Source organism: Brassica rapa, chromosome A07 (genome assembly GCF_000309985.2).
Source record: "Brassica rapa cultivar Chiifu-401-42 chromosome A07, CAAS_Brap_v3.01, whole genome shotgun sequence".
NCBI classification, from domain to species: Eukaryota; Viridiplantae; Streptophyta; class Magnoliopsida; order Brassicales; family Brassicaceae; genus Brassica; species Brassica rapa.
The window spans coordinates 916,213-942,958 of NC_024801.2; the positions used below are offsets into that span (position 1 = coordinate 916,213).

Here is a 26,746-nt window from a genome sequence, read left to right on the forward strand (position 1 = left end):
GTCTTTGTCAAGACATGTGTAAGCCGTGGGTAATAAATATTTGTAAGCCGTGGGTAAAGAATCTGTTTTCAGTTATAGTCTTTTGTCTTAAGACTGAGCCGCATGCTCTTCTTTGCCATCCCCTAACGCCCTTCTTTATACATGCACCACCAACCCATATTCTCGGTCCATTAGGGGATGACATAAGTTTCTTTTAGAGGCAGCAAGGGACAATGTTTTCAGCTATAGTCCTTGTCTTAGACTTTCTGAAACTGTACCATTCAAATAACTGAAAACAGAAAAGTCTTTGCTCTTTAAGACTTTAAGCCGTGGGTAATAAATCTTTGTCTTTGTCAAGACATGTGTAAGCCGTGGGTAATAAATCTTTGTAAGCCGTGGGCAATAAATCTTTGTAAGCCGTGGGTAAGGAATCTGTTTTCAGTTATAGTCTTTTGTCTTAAGACTGAGCCGCATGCTCTTATTTGCCATCCCCTAACGCCCTTCTTTATACATGCACCACCAACCCATATTCTCGGTCCATTAGGGGATGGCATAAGTTTCTTTTAGAGGCAGCAAGGGACAATGTTTTCAGTTATAGTCCTTGTCTTAGGACTTTCTCAAACTGTACCATTCAAATAACTGAAAACAGAAAAGTCTTTGGTCTTTAAGACTTGTAAGCCGTGGGTAATAAATATTTGTCTTTGTCTAAGACATGTGTAAGCCGAGGGTAATAAATCTTTGTAAGCCGTGGGTAAAGAATCTGTTTTCAGTTATAGTCTTTTGTCTTAAGACTGAGCCGCATGCTCTTATTTGCCATCCCCTAACGCCCTTCTATACATGCACCACCAACCCATATTCTCGATCCATTAGGGGATGGCATAAGTTTCTTTAGAGGCAGCAAGGGACATTGTTTTCAGTTATAGTCCTTGTCTTAGGACTTTCTCAAACTGTACCATTCAAATAACTGAAAACAGAAAAGTCTTTGGTCTTTAAGACTTGTAAGCCGTGGGTAATAAATCTTTGTCTTTGTCAAGACATGTGTAAGCCGTGGGTAATAAATCTTTGTAAGCCGTGGGTAAGGAATCTGTTTTCAGTTATAGTCTTTTGTCTTAAGACTGAGCCGCATGCTCTTATTTGCCATCCCCTAACGCCCTTTTTATACATGCACCACCAACCCATATTCTCGGTCCATTAGGGGATGGCATAAGTTTCTTTTAGAGGACCGCAAGGGACTGTTTTCAGTTATAGTCCTTGTCTTGGGACTTTCTCAAACTGTACCATTCAAATAACTGAAAACAGAAAAGTCTTTGGTCTTTAAGACTTGTAAGCCGTGGGTAATAAATCTTTGTCTTTGTCAAGACATGTGTAAGCCGTGGGTAATAAATCTTTGTAAGCCGTGGGTAAGGAATCTGTTTTCAGTTATAGTCTTTTGTCTTAAGACTGAGCCGCATGCTCTTATTTGCCATCCCCTAACGCCCTTCTTTATACATGCACCACCAACCCATATTCTCGGTCCATTAGGGGATGGCATAAGTTTCTTTTAAGGCAGCAAGGGACAATGTTTTCAGTTATAGTCCTTGTCTTAGGACTTTCTCAAACTGTACCATTCAAATAACTGAAAACAGAAAAGTCTTTGGTCTTTAAGACTTGTAAGCCGTGGGTAATAAATCTTTGTCTTTGTCAAGACATGTGTAAGCCGTGGGTAATAAATATTTGTAAGCCGTGGGTAAAGAATCTGTTTTCAGTTATAGTCTTTTGTCTTAAGACTGAGCCGCATGCTCTTCTTTGCCATCCCCTAACGCCCTTCTTTATACATGCACCACCAACCCATATTCTCGGTCCATTAGGGGATGACATAAGTTTCTTTTAGAGGCAGCAAGGGACAATGTTTTCAGCTATAGTCCTTGTCTTAAGACTTTCTGAAACTGTACCATTCAAATAACTGAAAACAGAAAAGTCTTTGCTCTTTAAGACTTTAAGCCGTGGGTAATAAATCTTTGTCTTTGTCAAGACATGTGTAAGCCGTGGGTAATAAATCTTTGTAAGCCGTGGGCAATAAATCTTTGTAAGCCGTGGGTAAGGAATCTGTTTTCAGTTATAGTCTTTTGTCTTAAGACTGAGCCGCATGCTCTTATTTGCCATCCCCTAACGCCCTTCTTTATACATGCACCACCAACCCATATTCTCGGTCCATTAGGAGATGGCATAAGTTTCTTTTAGAGGCAGCAAGGGACAATGTTTTCAGTTATAGTCCTTGTCTTAGGACTTTCTCAAACTGTACCGTTCAAATAACTGAAAACAGAAAAGTCTTTGGTCTTTAAGACTTGTAAGCCGTGGGTAATAAATATTTGTCTTTGTCTAAGACATGTGTAAGCCGAGGGTAATAAATCTATGTAAGCCGTGGGTAAAGAATCTGTTTTCAGTTATAGTCTTTTGTCTTAAGACTGAGCCGCATGCTCTTATTTGCCATCCCCTAACGCCCTTCTCAATACATGCACCACCAACCCATATTCTCGATCCATGAGGGGATGGCATAAGTTTTCTTTAGAGGCAGCAAGGGACATTGTTTTCAGTTATAATCCTTGTCTTAGGACTTTCTCAAACTGTACCATTCAAATAACTGAAAACAGAAAAGTCTTTGGTCTTTAAGACTTGTAAGCCGTGGGTAATAAATATTTGTCTTTGTCAAGACATGTGTAAGCCGTGGGTAATAAATCTTTGTAAGCCGTGGGTAAGGAATCTGTTTTCAGTTATAGTCTTTTGTCTTAAGACTGAGCCGCATGCTCTTATTTGCCATCCCCTAACGCCCTTTTTATACATGCACCACCAACCCATATTCTCGGTCCATTAGAAGATGGCATAAGTTTCTTTTAGAGACCGCAAGGGACTGTTTTCAGTTATAGTCCTTGTCTTGGGACTTTCTCAAACTGTACCATTCAAATAACTGAAAACAGAAAAAGCTTTGGTCTTTAAGACTTGTAAGCCATGGGTAATAAATCTTTGTCTTTGTCAAGACATGTGTAAGCCGTGGGTAATAAATCTTTGTAAGCCGTGGGTAAGGAATCTGTTTTTAGTTATAGTCTTTTGTCTTAAGACTGAGCCGCATGCTCTTATTTGCCATCCCCTAACGCCCTTCTTTATACATGCACCACCAACCCATATTCTCGGTCCATTAGGGGATGGCATAAGTTTCTTTTAAAGGCAGCAAGGGACAATGTTTTCAGTTATAGTCCTTGTCTTAGGACTTTCTCAAACTGTACCATTCAAATAACTGAAAACAGAAAAGTCTTTGGTCTTTAAGACTTGTAAGCCGTGGGTAATAAATCTTTGTCTTTGTCAAGACATGTGTAAGCCGTGGGTAATAAATATTTGTAAGCCGTGGGTAAAGAATCTGTTTTCAGTTATAGTCTTTTGTCTTAAGACTGAGCCGCATGCTCTTCTTTGCCATCCCCTAACGCCCTTCTTTATACATGCACCACCAACCCATATTCTCGGTCCATTAGGGGATGACATAAGTTTCTTTTAGAGGCAGCAAGGGACAATGTTTTCAGCTATAGTCCTTGTCTTAGGACTTTCTGAAACTATACCATTCAAATAACTGAAAACAGAAAAGTCTTTGCTCTTTAAGACTTTTAAGCCGTGGGTAATAAATCTTTGTCTTTGTCAAGACATGTGTAAGCCGTGGGTAATAAATATTTGTAAGCCGTGGGTAAAGAATCTGTTTTCAGTTGTAGTCTTTTGTCTTAAGACTGAGCCGCATGCTCTTCTTTGCCATCCCCTAACGCCCTTCTTTATACATGCACCACCAACCCATATTCTCGGTCCATTAGGGGATGACATAAGTTTCTTTTAGAGGCAGCAAGGGACAATGTTTTCAGCTATAGTCCTTGTCTTAAGACTTTCTGAAACTGTACCATTCAAATAACTGAAAACAGAAAAGTCTTTGCTCTTTAAGACTTTTAAGCCGTGGGTAATAAATCTTTGTCTTTGTCAAGACATGTGTAAGCCGTGGGTAATAAATCTTTGTAAGCCGTGGGCAATAAATCTTTGTAAGCCGTGGGTAAGGAATCTGTTTTCAGTTATAGTCTTTTGTCTTAAGACTGAGCCGCATGCTCTTATTTGCCATCCCCTAACGCCCTTCTTTATACATGCACCACCAACCCATATTCTCGGTCCATTAGGAGATGGCATAAGTTTCTTTTAGAGGCAGCAAGGGACAATGTTTTCAGTTATAGTCCTTGTCTTAGGACTTTCTCAAACTGTACCGTTCAAATAACTGAAAACAGAAAAGTCTTTGGTCTTTAAGACTTGTAAGCCGTGGGTAATAAATATTTGTCTTTGTCTAAGACATGTGTAAGCCGAGGGTAATAAATCTATGTAAGCCGTGGGTAAAGAATCTGTTTTCAGTTATAGTCTTTTGTCTTAAGACTGAGCCGCATGCTCTTATTTGCCATCCCCTAACGCCCTTCTCTATACATGCACCACCAACCCATTTTCTCGATCCATTAGGGGATGGCATAAGTTTCTTTTAAAGGCAGCAAGGAACATTGTTTTCAGTTATAGTCCTTGTCTTGGGACTTTCTCAAACTGTACCGTTCAAATAACTGAAAACAGAAAAGTTTTGGTCTTTAAGACTTGTAAGCCGTGGGTAATAAATCTTTGTCTTTGTCTAAGACATGTGTAAGCCGAGGGTAATAAATCTTTGTAAGCCGTGGGTAAGGAATCTGTTTTCAGTTATAGTCTTTTGTCTTAAGACTGAGCCGCATGCTCTTATTTGCCATCCCCTAACGCCCTTCTCAATACATGCACCACCAACCCATATTCTCGATCCATGAGGGGATGGCATAAGTTTTCTTTAGAGGCAGCAAGGGACATTGTTTTCAGTTATAATCCTTGTCTTAGGACTTTCTCAAACTGTACCATTCAAATAACTGAAAACAGAAAAGTCTTTGGTCTTTAAGACTTGTAAGCCGTGGGTAATAAATATTTGTCTTTGTCAAGACATGTGTAAGCCGTGGGTAATAAATCTTTGTAAGCCGTGGGTAAGGAATCTGTTTTCAGTTATAGTCTTTTGTCTTAAGACTGAGCCGTATGCTCTTATTTGCCATCCCCTAACGCCCTTTTTTATACATGCACCACCAACCCATATTCTCGGTCCATTAGAAGATGGCATAAGTTTCTTTTAGAGACCGCAAGGGACTGTTTTCAGTTATAGTCCTTGTCTTGGGACTTTCTCAAACTGTACCATTCAAATAACTGAAAACAGAAAAGTCTTTGGTTTTTAAGACTTGTAAGCCGTGGGTAATAAATCTTTGTCTTTGTCAAGACATGTGTAAGCCGTGGGTAATAAATCTTTGTAAGCCGTGGGTAAGGAATCTGTTTTCAGTTATAGTCTTTTGTCTTAAGACTGAGTCGCATGCTCTTATTTGCCATCCCCTAACGCCCTTCTTTATACATGCACCACCAACCCATATTCTCGGTCCATAAGGGGATGGCATAAGTTTATTTTAAAGGCAGCAAGGGACGATGTTTTAGTTATAGTCCTTGTCTTAGGACTTTCTCAAACTGTACCATTCAAATAACTGAAAACAGAAAAGTCTTTGGTCTTTAAGACTTGTAAGCCGTGGGCAATAAATCTTTGTCTTTGTCAAGACATGTGTAAGCCGTGGGTAATAAATCTTTGTAAGCCATGGGTAAGGAATTTGTTTTCAGTTATAGTATTTTGTCTTAAGACTGAGCCGCATGCTCTTATTTGCCATCCCCTAACGCCCTTCTTTATACATGCACCACCAACCCATATTCTCGGTCCATTAGGGGATGTCATAAGTTTCTTTTAGAGGCAGCAAGGGACAATGTTTTCAGTTATAGTCATTGTCTTAGGACTTTCTCAAACTGTACCATTCAAATAACTGAAAACAGAAAAGGCTTTGGTCTTTAAGACTTGTAAGCCATGGGTAATAAATCTTTGTCTTTGTCAAGACATGTGTAAGCCGTGGGTAATAAATCTTTGTAAGCCGTGGGTAAGGAATCTGTTTTCAGTTATAGTATTTTGTCTTAAGACTGAGCCGCATGCTCTTATTTGCCATCCCCTAACGCCCTTCTTTATACATGCACCACCAACCCATATTCTCGGTCCATTAGGGGATGGCATAAGTTTCTTTTAAAGGCAGCAAGGGACAATGTTTTCAGTTATAGTCCTTGTCTTAGGACTTTCTCAAACTGTACCATTCAAATAACTGAAAACAGAAAAGTTTTTGCTCTTTAAGACTTGTAAGCCGTGGGTAATAAATCTTTGTCTTTGTCAAGACATGTGTAAGCCGTGGGTAATAAATATTTGTAAGCCGTGGGTAAAGAATCTGTTTTCAGTTATAGTCTTTTGTCTTAAGACTGAGCCGCATGCTCTTCTTTGCCATCCCCTAACGCCCTTCTTTATACATGTACCACCAACCCATATTCTCGGTCCATTAGGGGATGACATAAGTTTCTTTTAGAGGCAGCAAGGGACAATGTTTTCAGCTATAGTCCTTGTCTTAGGACTTTCTTAAACTGTACCATTCAAAAATAACTGAAAACAGAAAAGTCTTTGCTCTTTAAGACTTTTAAGCCGTGGGTAATAAATCTTTGTCTTTGTCAAGACATGTGTAAGCCGTGGGTAATAAATATTTGTAAGCCGTGGGTAAAGAATCTGTTTTCAGTTGTAGTCTTTTGTCTTAAGACTGAGCCGCATGCTCTTCTTTGCCATCCCCTAACGCCCTTCTTTATACATGCACCACCAACCCATATTCTCGGTCCATTAGGGGATGACATAAGTTTCTTTTAGAGGCAGCAAGGGACAATGTTTTCAGTTATAGTTCTTGTCTTAAAACTTTTTCAAACTGTACCATTCAAATAACTGAAAACAGAAAAGTCTTTGGTCTTTAAGACTTGTAAGCCGTGGGTAACAAATCTTTGCCAAGACATGTATAAGCTGTGGGTAATAAATCTTTGTAGGCCTGGGATTTCGGGTATTCGGATCGGTTCCGGGTAAGATCCATTCGGGTCTGGATATTCGGTTATTTATAAATTGTATCCAATGAGTACTTGGAACAGTTTGGTTCGGTTTCGGATCGGTTTCCGGTCGGTTCCGGGTCGGTTCCGGGTATTAAATTATTAAACCGAAACTAATATTTTTATTTATTTTCTATTTTCTATTTTTATTTTTAATTTTTTTAAAAAAAAGTTTAATCCAAATCGGGTATATATGTATAGTTTGAAAGTAGTTACAAGGAAATAGAAGTGGTGCAGTGGTAAAAGTTGATGTACTTTCAACTTTCCCACCCGGGTTCGAAACCCATGAGGCGCAAATCCATATTTTTTAAACATTATTTCGGTTTAAACGGGTACCCGATCGGATCCGGATAAAAACCCGAACCGACCCGATACCTGTGGATATTCATAAACATTACCCATCGGTTAAATATGCCTTATCCGAAACCGATCCGAACCGGTCCATTTCGGGTCGGATCCGGTTCGGTATTCGGATCCGATTAAAAAGTCCCACGCCTAAATCTTTGTAAGATGTGGATAAGAAATCTGTTTTCAAATAGTCTTTTGTCTTAAGACTGAGCCGCATGCTCTTATTTGCCATCCCCTAACGCCCTTCTTTATACATGCACCACCAACTCATATTCTCGGTCCATTTAACAATCTTGCTATAGGGGATGGCATAAGTTTCTTTTATTGGTAGCAAGGGACAATGTTTTCAGTTATAGTCCTTGTCTTAGGACTTTCTCAAACTGTACCTTCAAATAACTGAAAACAAAAAAATCTTTGGTCTTTAAGACTTGTAAGCCGTGGGTATAAATCTTTGTCTTTGTCAAGACATGTGTAAGTCGTGGGTAATAAATCTTTGTAAGCCGTGGGTAAGGAATCTGTTTTATTTATAGTTTTTTGTCTTAAGACTGAGCCGCATGCTCTTATTTGCCATCCCATAACGCCCTTCTTTATACATGCACCACCAACCCATATTCTCGGTCCATTAGGGGATGACATAAGTTTCTTTTAGAGGTAGCAAGAGACAATATTTTCAGTTATAGTCCTTGTCTTAGGACTTTTTCAAACTGTACCATTCAAATAACTGAAAACAGAAAAGTCTTTGGTCTTTAAGACATGTAAGCCGTGGGCAATAAATCTTTGTCTTTGTCAAGACATGTGTAAGCCGTGGGTAATAAATCTTTGTAAGCCGTGGGTAAGGAATCTGTTTTCAGTTATAATCTTTTGTCTTAAGACTGAGCCGCATGCTCTTATTTGCCATCCCCTAACGCCCTTCTTTATACATGCACCACCAACCCATATTCTCGGTCCATTAGGGGATGGCATAAGTTTCTTTTAGAGACTGCAAGAGACAATGTTTTCAGTTATAGTCTTTTTTTAGGACTTTCTCAAACTGTACCATTCAAATAACTGTAAACAGAGAAATCTTTGGTCTTTAAGACTTGTAAGCCGTAGGTAAAAAATCTTTGTCTTTGTCAAAACATGTGTAAGCCGTGGGTAATAAATCTTTGTAAGCCGTGGGTAAGGAATCTGTTTTCAGTTATAGTCTTTTGTCTTAAGACTGAGCCGCATGCTCTTATTTGCCATCCCCTAACACCCTTCTTTATACATGCACCACCAACCCATATTCTCGGTCCATTAGGGGATGGCATAAGTTTCTTTTAGAGATAGCAAGGGACAATGTTTTCAGTTATAGTCTTTGTCTTAGGACTTTCTCAAATTGTACCATTCAAATAACTGAAAACAGAAAAGTCTTTGGTCTTTAAGACTTGTAAGCCGTTGGTAATAAATCTCTGTCTTTGTCAAGACATGTGTAAGCCGTAGGTAATAAATATTTGTAAGCCGAGGATAAGGAATCTGTTTTCAGTTATAGTCTTTTATCTTAAGACTGAGCCGCATGCTCTTATTTGTGATCCCCTAACGCCCTTCTTTATACATGCACCACCAAACCATATTCTCGGTCCATTAGGGGATGACATAAGTTTCTTTTAGAGGCAGCAAAGGACAATGTTTTCAGTTATAGTCCTTGTTTTAGGACTTTCTTAAATTGTACCATTCAAATAACTGAAAATAGAAAAGTCTTTGGTCTTTAAGACTTGTAAGCCGTGGGTAATAAATTTTTATCTTTGTCAAGACATGTGTAAGCCGTGGGTAAAATTTTTTTGTAAGCCGTGGTAAAGGAATCAATTTTCAGTTATAGTCTTTTGTCTTAAGACTGAGCCGCATGCTCTTATTTGCCATCCCCTAACGCCCTTCTTTATACATGCACCACCAACCCATATTCTCGGTCCATTAGGGGATGGCATAAGTTTCTCTTAGAGGCAGCAAGGGACAATGTTTTCAGTTATAGTCTTTGTCTTAGGACTTTCTCAAATTGTAACATTCAAATAACTGAAAACAGAAAAGTCTTTGGTCTTTAAGACTTGTAAGCCGTTGGTAATAAATCTTTGTCTTTGTCAAGATATGTGTAAGCCGTGGGTAATAAATCTTTTTAAGCCGTGGGTAAGGAATCTGTTTTCAGTTATAGTCTTTTGTCTTAAACTGAGCCGCATGCTCTTTTTTGCCATCCCCTAACGCCCTTTTTTATACATGCACCACCAACCCATATTCTCGGTCCATTAGGGGATGGAATAAGTTTCTTTTAGAGGCAGCAAGGGACAATGTTTTCAGTTATAGTCCTTGTCTTAGGACTTTCTCAAACTGTACTATTCAAATAACTGAAAACAGAAAAGGCTTTGGTCTTTAAGACTTGTAAGCCGTGGGTAATAAATCTTTGTCTTTGTCAAGACATGTGTAAGCCGTGGGTAATAAATCTTTGTAAGCGTGGGTAAGGAATCTGTTTTCAGTTATAGTCTTCTGTCTTAAGACTGAGCCGCATGCTCTTATTTGCCATCCCCTAACGCCCTTCTTTATACATGCACCACCAACCCATATTCTCGGTCCATTAGGGGATGGCATAAGTTTCTTTTAGAGACAGCAAGGGACAATGTTTTCAGTTATAGTCCTTGTCTTAGGACTTTCTCAAACTGTACCATTCAAATAACTGAAAACAGAAAAGGCTTTGGTCTTTAAGACTTGTAAGCCGTGGGTAATAAATCTTTGTCTTTGTCAAGACATGTGTAAGCCGTGGATAATAAATCTTTGTAAACCGTGGGTAAGGAATCTGTTTTCAGTTATAGTCTTTTGTCTTAAGACTGAGCCGCATGCTCTTATTTGTCATCCCCTAACGCCCTTCTTTATACATGCACCACCAACCCATATTCTCGGTCCATTAGAGGATGGCATAAGTTTCTTTTAGAGACCGCAAAGGACTGTTTTCAGTTATAGTCCTTGTCTTAGGACTTTCTCAAACTGTACCATTCAAATAACTGAAAACAGAATAGTCTTTGGTCTTTAAGACTTGTAAGCCGTGGGTAATAAATCTTTGTCTTTGTCAAGACATGTGTAAGCCGTGGGTAATAAATCTTTGTAAGCCGTGGGTAAGGAATCTGTTTTCAGTTATAGTCTTTTGTTTTAAGACTGAGCCACATGCTCTTATTTGCCATCCCCTAACGCCCTTCTTTATACATGCACCACCAACCCATATTCTCGGTCCATTAGGGGATGTCATAAGTTTCTTTTAGAGGCAGCAAGGGACAATGTTTTCAGTTATAGTCCTTGTCTTAGGACTTTCTCAAACTGTACCATTCAAATAACTGAAAACAGAAAATGCTTTGGTCTTTAAGACTTGTAAGCCATGGGTAATAAATCTTTGTCTTTGTCAAGACATGTGTAAGCCGTGGGTAATAAATCTTTGTAAGCCGTGGGTAAGGAATCTGTTTTCAGTTATAGTCTTGTCTTAAAACTGAGCCGTATGCTCTTATTTGCCATCCCCTAACGCCCTTCTTTATACATGCACCACCAACCCATATTCTCGGTCCATTAGAAGATGGCATAAGTTTCTTTTAGAGACCGCAAGGGACTGTTTTCAGTTTTAGTCCTTGTCTTAGGACTTTCTCAAACTGTACCATTCAAATAACTGAAAACAGAAAAGTCTTTGGTCTTTAAGACTTGTAAGCCGTGGGTAATAAATCTTTGTCTTTTGTCTTAAATCTGTTTTCTTTATACATGCACCCCCAACCCATATTCTCGGTCCATTAGGGGATGGCATAAGTTTCTTTTAAAGGCAGCAAGGGACAATGTTTTCAGTTATAGTCCTTGTCTTAGGACTTTCTCAAACTGTACCATTCAAATAACTGAAAACAGAAAAATCTTTGGTCTTTAAGACTTGTAAGCCGTGGGTAATAAATATTTGTCTTTGTCAAGACATGTGTAAGCCGTGGGTAATAAATATTTGTAAGCCGTGGGTAAAGAATCTGTTTTCAGTTATAGTCTTTTGTCTTAAGACTGAGCCGCATGCTCTTCTTTGCCATCCCCTAACGCCCTTTTTTATACATGCACCACCAACCCATATTCTCGATCCATGAGGGGATGGCATAAGTTTTCTTTAGAGGCAGCAAGGGACATTGTTTTCAGTTATAATCCTTGTCTTAGGACTTTCTCAAACTGTACCATTCAAATAACTGAAAACAGAAAAGTCTTTGGTCTTTAAGACTTGTAAGCCGTGGGTAATAAATATTTGTCTTTGTCAAGACATGTGTAAGCCGTGGGTAATAAATCTTTGTAAGCCGTGGGTAAGGAATCTGTTTTCAGTTATAGTCTTTTGTCTTAAGACTGAGCCGTATGCTCTTATTTGCCATCCCCTAACGCCCTTTTTTATACATGCACCACCAACCCATATTCTCGGTCCATTAGAAGATGGCATAAGTTTCTTTTAGAGACCGCAAGGGACTGTTTTCAGTTATAGTCCTTGTCTTGGGACTTTCTCAAACTGTACCATTCAAATAACTGAAAACAGAAAAAGCTTTGGTCTTTAAGACTTGTAAGCCATGGGTAATAAATCTTTGTCTTTGTCAAGACATGTGTAAGCCGTGGGTAATAAATCTTTGTAAGCCGTGGGTAAGGAATCTGTTTTTAGTTATAGTCTTTTGTCTTAAGACTGAGCCGCATGCTCTTATTTGCCATCCCCTAACGCCCTTCTTTATACATGCACCACCAACCCATATTCTCGGTCCATTAGGGGATGGCATAAGTTTCTTTTAAAGGCAGCAAGGGACAATGTTTTCAGTTATAGTCCTTGTCTTAGGACTTTCTCAAACTGTACCATTCAAATAACTGAAAACAGAAAAGTCTTTGGTCTTTAAGACTTGTAAGCCGTGGGTAATAAATCTTTGTCTTTGTCAAGACATGTGTAAGCCGTGGGTAATAAATATTTGTAAGCCGTGGGTAAAGAATCTGTTTTCAGTTATAGTCTTTTGTCTTAAGACTGAGCCGCATGCTCTTCTTTGCCATCCCCTAACGCCCTTCTTTATACATGCACCACCAACCCATATTCTCGGTCCATTAGGGGATGACATAAGTTTCTTTTAGAGGCAGCAAGGGACAATGTTTTCAGCTATAGTCCTTGTCTTAGGACTTTCTGAAACTGTACCATTCAAATAACTGAAAACAGAAAAGTCTTTGCTCTTTAAGACTTTTAAGCCGTGGGTAATAAATCTTTGTCTTTGTCAAGACATGTGTAAGCCGTGGGTAATAAATATTTGTAAGCCGTGGGTAAAGAATCTGTTTTCAGTTATAGTCTTTTGTCTTAAGACTGAGCCGCATGCTCTTCTTTGCCATCCCCTAACGCCCTTCTTTATACATGCACCACCAACCCATATTCTCGGTCCATTAGGGGATGACATAAGTTTCTTTTAGAGGCAGCAAGGGACAATGTTTTCAGCTATAGTCCTTGTCTTAAGACTTTCTGAAACTGTACCATTCAAATAACTGAAAACAGAAAAGTCTTTGCTCTTTAAGACTTTTAAGCCGTGGGTAATAAATCTTTGTCTTTGTCAAGACATGTGTAAGCCGTGGGTAATAAATCTTTGTAAGCCGTGGGCAATAAATCTTTGTAAGCCGTGGGTAAGGAATCTGTTTTCAGTTATAGTCTTTTGTCTTAAGACTGAGCCGCATGCTCTTATTTGCCATCCCCTAACGCCCTTCTTTATACATGCACCACCAACCCATATTCTCGGTCCATTAGGAGATGGCATAAGTTTCTTTTAGAGGCAGCAAGGGACAATGTTTTCAGTTATAGTCCTTGTCTTAGGACTTTCTCAAACTGTACCGTTCAAATAACTGAAAACAGAAAAGTCTTTGGTCTTTAAGACTTGTAAGCCGTGGGTAATAAATATTTGTCTTTGTCTAAGACATGTGTAAGCCGAGGGTAATAAATCTATGTAAGCCGTGGGTAAAGAATCTGTTTTCAGTTATAGTCTTTTGTCTTAAGACTGAGCCGCATGCTCTTATTTGCCATCCCCTAACGCCCTTCTCTATACATGCACCACCAACCCATTTCCTCGATCCATTAGGGGATGGCATAAGTTTCTTTTAAAGGCAGCAAGGAACATTGTTTTCAGTTATAGTCCTTGTCTTGGGACTTTCTCAAACTGTACCGTTCAAATAACTGAAAACAGAAAAGTTTTTGGTCTTTAAGACTTGTAAGCCGTGGGTAATAAATCTTTGTCTTTGTCTAAGACATGTGTAAGCCGAGGGTAATAAATCTTTGTAAGCCGTGGGTAAGGAATCTGTTTTCAGTTATAGTCTTTTGTCTTAAGACTGAGCCGCATGCTCTTATTTGCCATCCCCTAACGCCCTTCTCAATACATGCACCACCAACCCATATTCTCGATCCATGAGGGGATGGCATAAGTTTTCTTTAGAGGCAGCAAGGGACATTGTTTTCAGTTATAATCCTTGTCTTAGGACTTTCTCAAACTGTACCATTCAAATAACTGAAAACAGAAAAGTCTTTGGTCTTTAAGACTTGTAAGCCGTGGGTAATAAATATTTGTCTTTGTCAAGACATGTGTAAGCCGTGGGTAATAAATCTTTGTAAGCCGTGGGTAAGGAATCTGTTTTCAGTTATAGTCTTTTGTCTTAAGACTGAGCCGCATGCTCTTATTTGCCATCCCCTAACGCCCTTTTTTATACATGCACCACCAACCCATATTCTCGGTCCATTAGAAGATGGCATAAGTTTCTTTTAGAGGACCGCAAGGGACTGTTTTCAGTTATAGTCCTTGTCTTGGGACTTTCTCAAACTGTACCATTCAAATAACTGAAAACAGAAAAGTCTTTGGTTTTAAGACTTGTAAGCCGTGGGTAATAAATCTTTGTCTTTGTCAAGACATGTGTAAGCCGTGGGTAATAAATCTTTGTAAGCCGTGGGTAAGGAATCTGTTTTCAGTTATAGTCTTTTGTCTTAAGACTGAGTCGCATGCTCTTATTTGCCATCCCCTAACGCCCTTCTTTATACATGCACCACCAACCCATATTCTCGGTCCATAAGGGGATGGCATAAGTTTATTTTAAAGGTAGCAAGGGACGATGTTTTTAGTTATAGTCCTTGTCTTAGGACTTTCTCAAACTGTACCATTCAAATAACTGAAAACAGAAAAGTCTTTGGTCTTTAAGACTTGTAAGCCGTGGGCAATAAATCTTTGTCTTTGTCAAGACATGTGTAAGCCGTGGGTAATAAATCTTTGTAAGCCATGGGTAAGGAATTTGTTTTCAGTTATAGTATTTTGTCTTAAGACTGAGCCGCATGCTCTTATTTGCCATCCCCTAACGCCCTTCTTTATACATGCACCACCAACCCATATTCTCGGTCCATTAGGGGATGTCATAAGTTTCTTTTAGAGGCAGCAAGGGACAATGTTTTCAGTTATAGTCATTGTCTTAGGACTTTCTCAAACTGTACCATTCAAATAACTGAAAACAGAAAAAGCTTTGGTCTTTAAGACTTGTAAGGCATGGGTAATAAATCTTTGTCTTTGTCAAGACATGTGTAAGCCGTGGGTAATAAATCTTTGTAAGCCGTGGGTAAGGAATCTGTTTTCAGTTATAGTATTTTGTCTTAAGACTGAGCCGCATGCTCTTATTTGCCATCCCCTAACGCCCTTCTTTATACATGCACCACCAACCCATATTCTCGGTCCATTAGGGGATGGCATAAGTTTCTTTTAAGGCAGCAAGGGACAATGTTTTCAGTTATAGTCCTTGTCTTAGGACTTTCTCAAACTGTACCATTCAAATAACTGAAAACAGAAAAGTTTTGCTCTTTAAGACTTGTAAGCCGTGGGTAATAAATCTTTGTCTTTGTCAAGACATGTGTAAGCCGTGGGTAATAAATATTTGTAAGCCGTGGGTAAAGAATCTGTTTTCAGTTATAGTCTTTTGTCTTAAGACTGAGCCGCATGCTCTTCTTTGCCATCCCCTAACGCCCTTCTTTATACATGCACCACCAACCCATATTCTCGGTCCATTAGGGGATGACATAAGTTTCTTTTAGAGGCAGCAAGGGACAATGTTTTCAGCTATAGTCCTTGTCTTAGGACTTTCTTAAACTGTACCATTCAAATAACTGAAAACAGAAAAGTCTTTGCTCTTTAAGACTTTTAAGCCGTGGGTAATAAATCTTTGTCTTTGTCAAGACATGTGTAAGCCGTGGGTAATAAATATTTGTAAGCCGTGGGTAAAGAATCTGTTTTCAGTTATAGTCTTTTGTCTTAAGACTGAGCCGCATGCTCTTCTTTGCCATCCCCTAACGCCCTTCTTTATACATGCACCACCAACCCATATTCTCGGTCCATTAGGGGATGACATAAGTTTCTTTTAGAGGCAGCAAGGGACAATGTTTTCAGTTATAGTCCTTGTCTTAAGACTTTCTGAAACTGTACCATTCAAATAACTGAAAACAGAAAAGTCTTTGTCTTTAAGACTTTAAGCCGTGGGTAATAAATCTTTGTCTTTGTCAAGACATGTGTAAGCCGTGGGTAATAAATCTTTGTAAGCCGTGGGTAATAAATCTTTGTAAGCCGTGGGTAAGGAATCTGTTTTCAGTTATAGTCTTTTGTCTTAAGACTGAGCCGCATGCTCTTATTTGCCATCCCCTAACGCCCTTCTTTATACATGCACCACCAACCCATATTCTCGGTCCATTAGGAGATGGCATAAGTTTCTTTTAGAGGCAGCAAGGGACAATGTTTTCAGTTATAGTCCTTGTCTTAGGACTTTCTCAAACTGTACCGTTCAAATAACTGAAAACAGAAAAGTCTTTGGTCTTTAAGACTTGTAAGCCGTGGGTAATAAATATTTGTCTTTGTCTAAGACATGTGTAAGCCGAGGGTAATAAATCTTTGTAAGCCGTGGGTAAAGAATCTGTTTTCAGTTATAGTCTTTTGTCTTAAGACTGAGCCGCATGCTCTTATTTGCCATCCCCTAACGCCCTTCTCTATACATGCACCACCAACCCATTTCTCGATCCATTAGGGGATGGCATAAGTTTCTTTTAGAGGCAGCAAGGACATTGTTTTCAGTTATAGTCCTTGTCTTAGGACTTTCTCAAACTGTACCGTTCAAATAACTGAAAACAGAAAAGTCTTTGGTCTTTAAGACTTGTAAGCCGTGGGTAATAAATCTTTGTCTTTGTCTAAGACATGTGTAAGCCGAGGGTAATAAATCTTTGTAAGCCGTGGGTAAAGAATCTGTTTTCGGTTATAGTCTTTTGTCTTAAGACTGAGCCGCATGCTCTTATTTGCCATCCCCTAACGCCCTTCTCTATACATGCACCACCAACCCATATTCTCGATCCATTAGGGGATGGCATAAGTTTCTTTTAGAGGCAGCAAGGGACATTGTTTTCAGCTATAGTCCTTGTCTTAGGACTTTCTGAAACTGTACCATTCAAATAACTGAAAACAGAAAAGTCTTTGCTCTTTAAGACTTTTAAGCCGTGGGTAATAAATCTTTGTCTTTGTCTAAGACATGTGTAAGCCGAGGGTAATAAATCTTTGTAAGCCGTGGGTAAGGAATCTGTTTTCAGTTATAGTCTTTTGCCTTAAGACTGAGCCGCATGCTATTATTTGCCATCCCCTAACGCCCTTCTCAATACATGCACCACCAACCCATATTCTCGATCCATTAGGGGATGGCATAAGTTTTTTTTAGAGGCAGCAAGGGACATTGTTTTCAGTTATAGTCCTTGTCTTAGGACTTTCTCAAACTGTACCATTCAAATAACTGAAAACAGAAAAGTCTTTGGTCTTTAAGACTTGTAAGCCGTGGGTAATAAATCTTTGTCTTTGTCAAGACATGTGTAAGCCGTGGGTAAAAATCTTTGTAAGCCGTGGGTAAGGAATCTGTTTTCAGTTATAGTCTTTTGTCTTAAGACTGAGCCGCATGCTCTTATTTGCCATCCCCTAACGCCCTTTTTATACATGCACCACCAACCCATATTCTCGGTCCATTAGAAGATGGCATAAGTTTCTTTTAGAGACCGCAAGGGACTGTTTTCAGTTATAGTCCTTGTCTTGGGACTTTCTCAAACTGTACCATTCAAATAACTGAAAACAGAAAAGTCTTTGGTTTTTAAGACTTGTAAGCCGTGGGTAATAAATCTTTGTCTTTGTCAAGACATGTGTAAGCCGTGGGTAATAAATCTTTGTAAGCCGTGGGTAAGAAATATGTTTTCAATTATAGTCTTTTGTCTTAAGACTGAGCCGCATGCTCTTATTTGCCATCACCTAACGCCCTTCTTTATACATGCACCACCAACCCATATTCTCGGTCCATTAGGGGATGGCATAAGTTTCTTTTAAAGGCAGCAAGAGACAATGTTTTCAGTTATAGTCCTTGTCTTAGGACTTTCTCAAACTGTACCATTCAAATAACTGAAAACAGAAAAGTCTTTGCTCTTTAAGACTTTTAAGCCGTGGGTAATAAATCTTTGTCTTTGTCAAGACATGTGTAAGCCGTGGGTAATAAATCTTTGTAAGCCGTGGGTAATAAATCTTTGTAAGCCGTGGGTAAGGAATCTGTTTTCAGTTATAGTCTTTTGTCTTAAGACTGAGCCGCATGCTCTTATTTGCCATCCCCTAACGCCCTTCTTTATACATGCACCACCAACCCATATTCTCGGTCCATTAGGAGATGGCATAAGTTTCTTTTAGAGGCAGCAAGGGACAATGTTTTCAGTTATAGTCCTTGTCTTAGGACTTTCTCAAACTGTACCGTTCAAATAACTGAAAACAGAAAAGTCTTTGGTCTTTAAGACTTGTAAGCCGTGGGTAATAAATCTTTGTCTTTGTCTAAGACATGTGTAAGCCGAGGGTAATAAATTTTTGTAAGCCGTGGGTAAAGAATCTGTTTTCAGTTATAGTCTTTTGTCTTAAGACTGAGCCGCATGCTCTTATTTGCCATCCCCTAACGCCCTTCTCTATACATGCACCACCAACCCATTTTCTCGATCCATTAGGGGATGGCATAAGTTTCTTTTAGAGGCAGCAAGGAACATTGTTTTCAGTTATAGTCCTTGTCTTGGGACTTTCTCAAACTGTACCGTTCAAATAACTGAAAACAGAAAAGTCTTTGGTCTTTAAGACTTGTAAGCCGTGGGTAATAAATCTTTGTCTTTGTCTAAGACATGTGTAAGCCGAGGGTAATAAATCTTTGTAAGCCGTGGGTAAGGAATCTGTTTTCAGTTATAGTCTTTTGTCTTAAGACTGAGCCGCATGCTCTTATTTGCCATCCCCTAACGCCCTTCTTTATACATGCACCACCAACCCATATTCTCGGTCCATAAGGGGATGGCATAAGTTTTTTTTAGAGGCAGCAAGGGACATTGTTTTCAGTTATAATCCTTGTCTTAGGACTTTCTCAAACTGTACCATTCAAATAACTGAAAACAGAAAAGTCTTTGGTCTTTAAGACTTGTAAGCCGTGGGTAATAAATATTTGTCTTTGTCAAGACATGTGTAAGCCGTGGGTAATAAATCTTTGTAAGCCGTGGGTAAGGAATCTGTTTTCAGTTATAGTCTTTTGTCTTAAGACTGAGCCGTATGCTCTTATTTGCCATCCCCTAACGCCCTTTTTATACATGCACCACCAACCCATATTCTCGGTCCATTAGAAGATGGCATAAGTTTCTTTTAGAGACCGCAAGGGACTGTTTTCAGTTATAGTCCTTGTCTTGGGACTTTCTCAAACTGTACCATTCAAATAACTGAAAACAGAAAAGTCTTTGGTTTTAAGACTTGTAAGCCGTGGGTAATAAATCTTTGTCTTTGTCAAGACATGTGTAAGCCGTGGGTAATAAATCTTTGTAAGCCGTGGGTAAGAAATCTGTTTTCAGTTATAGTCTTTTGTCTTAAGACTGAGCCGCATGCTCTTATTTGCCATCCCCTAACGCCCTTCTTTATACATGCACCACCAACCCATATTCTCGGTCCATTAGGGGATGGCATAAGTTTCTTTTAAAGGCAGCAAGGACAATGTTTTCAGTTATAGTCCTTGTCTTAGGACTTTCTCAAACTGTACCATTCAAATAACTGAAAACAGAAAAGTCTTTGGTCTTTAAGACTTGTAAGCCGTGGGTAATAAATCTTTGTCTTTGTCAAGACATGTGTAAGCCGTGGGTAATAAATATTTGTAAGCCGTGGGTAAAGAATCTGTTTTCAGTTATAGTCTTTTGTCTTAAGACTGAGCCGCATGCTCTTCTTTGCCATCCCCTAACGCCCTTCTTTACACATGCACCACCAACCCATATTCTCGGTCCATTAGGGGATGACATAAGTTTCTTTTAGAGGCAGCAAGGGACAATGTTTTCAGCTATAGTCCTTGTCTTAGGACTTTCTGAAACTGTACCATTCAAATAACTGAAAACAGAAAAGTTTTTGCTCTTTAAGACTTTTAAGCCGTGAGTAATAAATCTTTGTCTTTGTCAAGACATGTGTAAGCCGTGGGTAATAAATATTTGTAAGCCGTGGGTAAAGAATCTGTTTTCAGTTATAGTCTTTTGTCTTAAGACTGAGCCGCATGCTCTTCTTTGCCATCCCCTAACGCCCTTCTTTATACATGCACCACCAACCCATATTCTCGGTCCATTAGGGGATGACATAAGTTTCTTTTAGAGGCAGCAAGGGACAATGTTTTCAGCTATAGTCCTTGTCTTAGGACTTTCTGAAACTGTACCATTCAAATAACTGAAAACAGAAAAATCTTTGCTCTTTAAGACTTTTAAGCCGTGGGTAATAAATCTTTGTCTTTGTCAAGACATGTGTAACCCGTGGGTAATAAATCTTTGTAAGCCGTGGGTAATAAATCTTTGTAAGCCGTGGGTAAGGAATCTGTTTTCAGTTATAGTCTTTTGTCTTAAGACTGAGCCGCATGCTCTTATTTGCCATCCCCTAACGCCCTTCTTTATACATGCACCACCAACCCATATTCTCGGTCCCTAAGGGGATGGCATAAGTTTCTTTTAAAGGCAGCAAGGGACAATGTTTTCAGTTATAGTCCTTGTCTTAGGACTTTCTCAAACTGTACCATTCAAATAACTGAAAACAGAAAAGTCTTTGGTCTTTAAGACTTGTAAGCCGTGGGTAATAAATTTTTGTCTTTGTCAAGACATGTGTAAGCCGTGGGTAATAATCTTTGTAAGCTGTGGGTAATAATCTTTGTAAGCCGTGGGTAAAGAATCTGTTTTCAGTTATAGTTTTTTGTCTTAAGACTGAGCCGCATGCTCTTATTTGCCATCCCCTAACGCCCTTCTTTATACATGCACCACCAACCCATATTCTCGGTCCATTAGGAGATGGCATAAGTTTCTTTTAGAGGCAGCAAGGGACAATGTTTTCAGTTATAGTCCTTGTCTTAGGACTTTCTCAAACTGTACCGTTCAAATAACTGAAAACAGAAAAGTCTTTGGTCTTTAAGACTTGTAAGCCGTGGGTAATAAATCTTTGTCTTTGTCTAAGACATGTGTAAGCCGAGGGTAATAAATCTTTGTAAGCCGTGGGTAAAGAATCTGTTTTCAGTTATAGTCTTTTGTCTTAAGACTGAGCCGCATGCTCTTATTTGCCATCCCCTAACACCCTTCTATACATGCACCACCAACCCATTTTCTCGATCCATTAGGGGATGGCATAAGTTTCTTTTAGAGGCAGCAAGGAACATTGTTTTCAGTTATAGTCCTTGTCTTGGGACTTTCTCAAACTGTACCGTTCAAATAACTGAAAACAGAAAAGTCTTTGGTCTTTAAGACTTGTAAGCCGTGGGTAATAAATCTTTGTCTTTGTCTAAGACATGTGTAAGCCGAGGGTAATAAATCTTTGTACGCCGTGGGTAAGGAATCTGTTTTCAGTTATAGTCTTTTGTCTTAAGACTGAGCCGCATGCTCTTATGTGCCATCCCCTAACGCCCTTCTCAATACATGCACCACCAACCCATATTCTCGATCCATTAGGGGACGGCATAAGTTTTTTTTAGAGGCAGCAAGGGACATTGTTTTCAGTTATAATCCTTGTCTTAGGACTTTCTCAAACTGTACCATTCAAATAACTGAAAACAGAAAAGTCTTTGGTTTTTAAGACTTGTAAGCCGTGGGTAATAACTCTTTGTCTTTGTCAAGACATGTGTAAGCCGTGGGTAATAAATCTTTGTAAGCCGTGGGTAAGAAATATGTTTTCAATTATAGTCTTTTGTCTTAAGACTGAGCCGCATGCTCTTATTTGCCATCCCCTAACGCCCTTCTTTATACATGCACCACCAACCCATATTCTCGGTCCATTAAGGGATGGCATAAGTTTCTTTTAAAGGCAGCAAGAGACAATGTTTTCAGTTATAGTCCTTGTCTTAGGACTTTCTCAAACTGTACCATTCAAATTACTGAAAACAGAAAAGTCTTTGGTCTTTAAGACTTGTAAGCCGTGGGTAATAAATCTTTGTCTTTGTCAAGACATGTGTAAGCCGTGGGTAATAAATATTTGTAAGCCGTGGGTAAAGAATCTGTTTTCAGTTATAGTCTTTTGTCTTAAGACTGAGCCGCATGCTCTTCTTTGCCATCCCCTAACGCCCTTCTTTATACATGCACCACCAACCCATATTCTCGGTCCATTAGGGGATGACATAAGTTTCTTTTAGAGGCAGCAAGGGACAATGTTTTCAGCTATAGTCCTTGTCTTAGGACTTTCTGAAACTGTACCATTCAAATAACTGAAAACAGAAAAGTCTTTGCTCTTTAAGACTTTAAGCCGTGGGTAATAAATCTTTGTCTTTGTCAAGACATGTGTAAGCCGTGGGTAATAAATATTTGTAAGCCGTGGGTAAAGAATCTGTTTTCAGTTATAGTCTTTTGTCTTAAGACTGAGCCGCATGCTCTCCTTTGCCATCCCCTAACGCCCTTCTTTATACATGCACCACCAACCCATATTCTCGGTACATTAGGGGATGACATAAGTTTCTTTTAGAGGCAGCAAGGGACAATGTTTTCAGCTATAGTCCTTGTCTTAGGACTTTCTGAAACTGTACCATTCAAATAACTGAAAACAGAAAAGTCTTTGCTCTTTAAGACTTTTAAGCCGTGGGTAATAAATCTTTGTCTTTGTCAAGACATGTGTAAGCCGTGGGTAATAAATCTTTGTAAGCCGTGGGTAAGGAATCTGTTTTCAGTTATAGTCTTTTGTCTTAAGACTGAACCGCATGCTCTTATTTGCCATCCCCTAACGCCCTTCTTTATACATGCACCACCAACCCATATTCTCGGTCCATAAGGGGATGGCATAAGTTTCTTTTAAAGGCAGCAAGGGACAATGTTTTCAGTTATAGTCCTTGTCTTAGGACTTTCTCAAACTGTACCATTCAAATAACTGAAAACAGAAAAGTCTTTGGTCTTTAAGACTTGTAAGCCGTGGGTAATAAATCTTTGTCTTTGTCAAGACATGTGTAAGCCGTGGGTAATAATCTTTGTAAGCTGTGGGTAATAATCTTTGTAAGCCGTGGGTAAGGAATCTGTTTTCAGTTATAGTCTTTTGTCTTAAGACTGAGCCGCATGCTCTTATTTGCCATCCCCTAACGCCCTTCTTTATACATGCACCACCAACCCATATTCTCGGTCCATTAGGAGATGGCATAAGTTTCTTTTAGAGGCAGCAAGGGACAATGTTTTCAGTTATAGTCCTTGTCTTAGGACTTTCTCAAACTGTACCGTTCAAATAACTGAAAACAGAAAAGTCTTTGGTCTTTAAGACTTGTAAGCCGTGGGTAATAAATTTTTGTCTTTGTCTAAGACATGTGTAAGCCGAGGGTAATAAATCTTTGTAAGCCGTGGGTAAAGAATCTGTTTTCGGTTATAGTCTTTTGTCTTAAGACTGAGCCGCATGCTCTTATTTGCCATCCCCTAACGCCCTTCTCTATACATGCACCACCAACCCATATTCTCGATCCATTAGGGGATGGCATAAGTTTCTTTTAGAGGCAGCAAGGGACATTGTTTTCAGTTATAGTCCTTGTCTTGGGACTTTCTCAAACTGTACCGTTCAAATAACTGAAAACAGAAAAGTCTTTGGTCTTTAAGACTTGTAAGCCGTGGATAATAAATCTTTGTCTTTGTCTAAGACATGTGTAAGCCGAGGGTAATAAATCTTTGTAAGCCGTGGGTAAGGAATCTGTTTTCAGTTATAGTCTTTTGTCTTAAGACTGAGCCGCATGCTCTCCTTTGCCATCCCCTAACGCCCTTCTTTATACATGCACCACCAACCCATATTCTCGGTACATTAGGGGATGACATAAGTTTCTTTTAGAGGCAGCAAGGGACAATGTTTTCAGCTATAGTCCTTGTCTTAGGACTTTCTCAAACTGTACCATTCAAATAACTGAAAACAGAAAAGTCTTTGTCTTTAAGACTTTTAAGCCGTGGGTAATAAATCTTTGTCTTTGTCAAGACATGTGTAAGCCGTGGGTAATAAATCTTTGTAAGCCGTGGGTAAGGAATCTGTTTTCAGTTATAGTCTTTTGTCTTAAGACTGAGCCGCATGCTCTTATTTGCCATCCCCTAACGCCCTTCTTTATACATGCACCACCAACCCATATTCTCGGTCCATAGGGGATGGCATAAGTTTCTTTTAAAGGCAGCAAGGGACAATGTTTTCAGTTATAGTCCTTGTCTTAGGACTTTCTCAAACTGTACCATTCAAATAACTGAAAACAGAAAAGTCTTTGGTCTTTAAGACTTGTAAGCCGTGGGTAATAAATCTTTGTCTTTGTCAAGACATGTGTAAGCCGTGGGTAATAATCTTTGTAAGCTGTGGGTAATAATCTTTGTAAGCCGTGGGTAAGGAATCTGTTTTCAGTTATAGTCTTTTGTCTTAAGACTGAGCCGCATGCTCTTATTTGCCATCCCCTAACGCCCTTCTTTATACATGCACCACCAACCCATATTCTCGGTCCATTAGGAGATGGCATAAGTTTCTTTTAGAGGCAGCAAGGGACAATGTTTTCAGTTATAGTCCTTGTCTTAGGACTTTCTCAAACTGTACCGTTCAAATAACTGAAAACAGAAAAGTCTTTGGTCTTTAAGACTTGTAAGCCGTGGGTAATAAATATTTGTCTTTGTCTAAGACATGTGTAAGCCGAGGGTAATAAATCTTTGTAAGCCATGGGTAAAGAATCTGTTTTCGGTTATAGTCTTTTGTCTTAAGACTGAGCCGCATGCTCTTATTTGCCATCCCCTAACGCCCTTCTCTATACATGCACCACCAACCCATATTCTCGATCCATTAGGGGATGGCATAAGTTTCTTTTAGAGGCAGCAAGGGACATTGTTTTCAGTTATAGTCCTTGTCTTGGGACTTTCTCAAACTGTACCGTTCAAATAACTGAAAACAGAAAAGTCTTTGGTCTTTAAGACTTGTAAGCCGTGGGTAATAAATCTTTGTCTTTGTCTAAGACATGTGTAAGCCGAGGGTAATAAATCTTTGTAAGCCGTGGGTAAAGAATCTGTTTTCGGTTATAGTCTTTTGTCTTAAGACTGAGCCGCATGCTCTTATTTGCCATCCCCTAACGCCCTTCTCTATACATGCACCACCAACCCATATTCTCGATCCATTAGGGGATGGCATAAGTTTCTTTTAGAGGCAGCAAGGGACATTGTTTTCAGTTATAGTCCTTGTCTTGGGACTTTCTCAAACTGTACCGTTCAAATAACTGAAAACAGAAAAGTCTTTGGTCTTTAAGACTTGTAAGCCGTGGGTAATAAATCTTTGTCTTTGTCTAAGACATGTGTAAGCCGAGGGTAATAAATCTTTGTAAGCCGTGGGTAAGGAATCTGTTTTCAGTTATAGTCTTTTGTCTTAAGACTGAGCCACATGCTCTTATTTGCCATCCCCTAACGCCCTTCTCTATACATGCACCACCAACCCATATTCTCGATCCATTAGGAGATGGCATAAGTTTTTTTTAGAGGCAGCAAGGGACATTGTTTTCAGTTATAATCCTTGTCTTAGGACTTTCTCAAACTGTACCATTCAAATAACTGAAAACAGAAAAATCTTTGGTCTTTAAGACTTGTAAGCCGTGGGTAATAAATCTCTGTCTTTGTCAAAACATGTCTAAGCCGTGGGTAATAATCTTTGTAAGCCGTGGGTAAGGAATCTGTTTTCAGTTATACTCTTTTGTCTTAAGACTGAGCCGCATGCTCTTATTTGCTATCCCCTAAAGCCCTTCTTTATACATGCACCACCAACCCATATTCTCGGTCCATTTAACAATTTTGCTATAGGAGATGGCATAAGTTTCTTTTAGAGGCAGGCTGCCTTGGACCATGGTGAGTGAGGCAGTAGGAGCTGAAGAGCCAAACTACACTACTAGAGGAGCAAAGACTCCTACTTCAGCTAAAAACGACAAAGGAAAAGGAATAGCAAGCTCTTCAACTCAGAAGAAATGCTATGGTCCATCACCTTCTCAGTTGGAGTTGGTTGATGAAGAGGATGACATTGAAGGCGAGGAAGGTGTTGGCTATGACAGGGAATTGGAGTGTGAGGATTCTGAATTGGAGTAGAGCTTTGTCTACTGGTGTTTCATTTGCTTTTGAATTTGTTTTTTTTTTAATTTGGTGTTTGCATTTGGTATTTTCAGTTGTGTTTTGCTCTAAGAACCTTTGAATTTTATTATATGGATTTGGTTTTTTCAGTTGTGCAGCATGATATACATATAGATGGTCTAGGAACTTACCTTCTTGTTGCAGGATACATGAAGCGCTTCCTTTGTGGCGCCGTGGCGCTAGGCGCTAAGCGCCAGTCTCTTCGCTTCTTCTCGCCACACGCCTTTTCGAACCAAGGAGGCAGCAAGGGACAATGTTCCCAAATAAGAATCTGACAGAACAGTATAAGATTAGTGTCTGTCTATGCTCTTTTTTGGTTTGAAAAACAAAAACAAAAACAAAACAAAACCAAAACAATGTTCCCAAACAAGAATCTGACAGAACACTATTAGATTAGTGTTTGTCTATGATCTTTTTTGGGTTTGAAAAACCACAAGAACGTCTATAGCAAGAACATTACAAGAACGTCTGCCTAATCTCTTGGGTTTGATAAAACCACAAGAAAACAAAAAGCTTTAAAAGTCCTGTTAAAAGAGGAAAATCGTAGTCAAATAAAAAACAGTTCAAAATGGAATCCTGATTTCAAAAATCTCAAAACAAAACCGGGATAAAAGCGCTTCAAAATAAAACGGGAAAGTGTAAGGACATGCAGAGAAGAGAAAAGACAATCAAAAAGCTGAGTTTGTGCCAAAGGTGTGCAGAGAGAAACAGGACGACATA

At 39.2% G+C, this 26,746-nt stretch overlaps 1 protein-coding gene and 1 long non-coding RNA gene across 7 annotated transcripts in view; one reads left to right on the forward strand and one right to left on the reverse strand.

Annotated features, from left to right (window-relative positions):
• The window catches only part of LOC103849266 (K(+) efflux antiporter 4), a 94,297-nt gene that overhangs the window by 64,265 nt on the left and 3,286 nt on the right, over positions 1-26,746 (reverse strand). For all 6 annotated transcript variants that reach the window (XM_033275798.1, XM_033275799.1, XM_033275796.1 and 3 more), the window contains exon 16: positions 26,158-26,297. The gene's annotated coding sequence lies outside the window, so the exon portion shown is untranslated. The remainder of the gene's footprint in view (positions 1-26,157; positions 26,298-26,746) is intronic.
• On the forward strand, positions 7,974-26,657 carry LOC117126764. The gene is made up of 2 exons (XR_004449568.1): positions 7,974-8,025; positions 26,267-26,657. It is a non-coding gene; the product is annotated as an uncharacterized LOC117126764 (long non-coding RNA).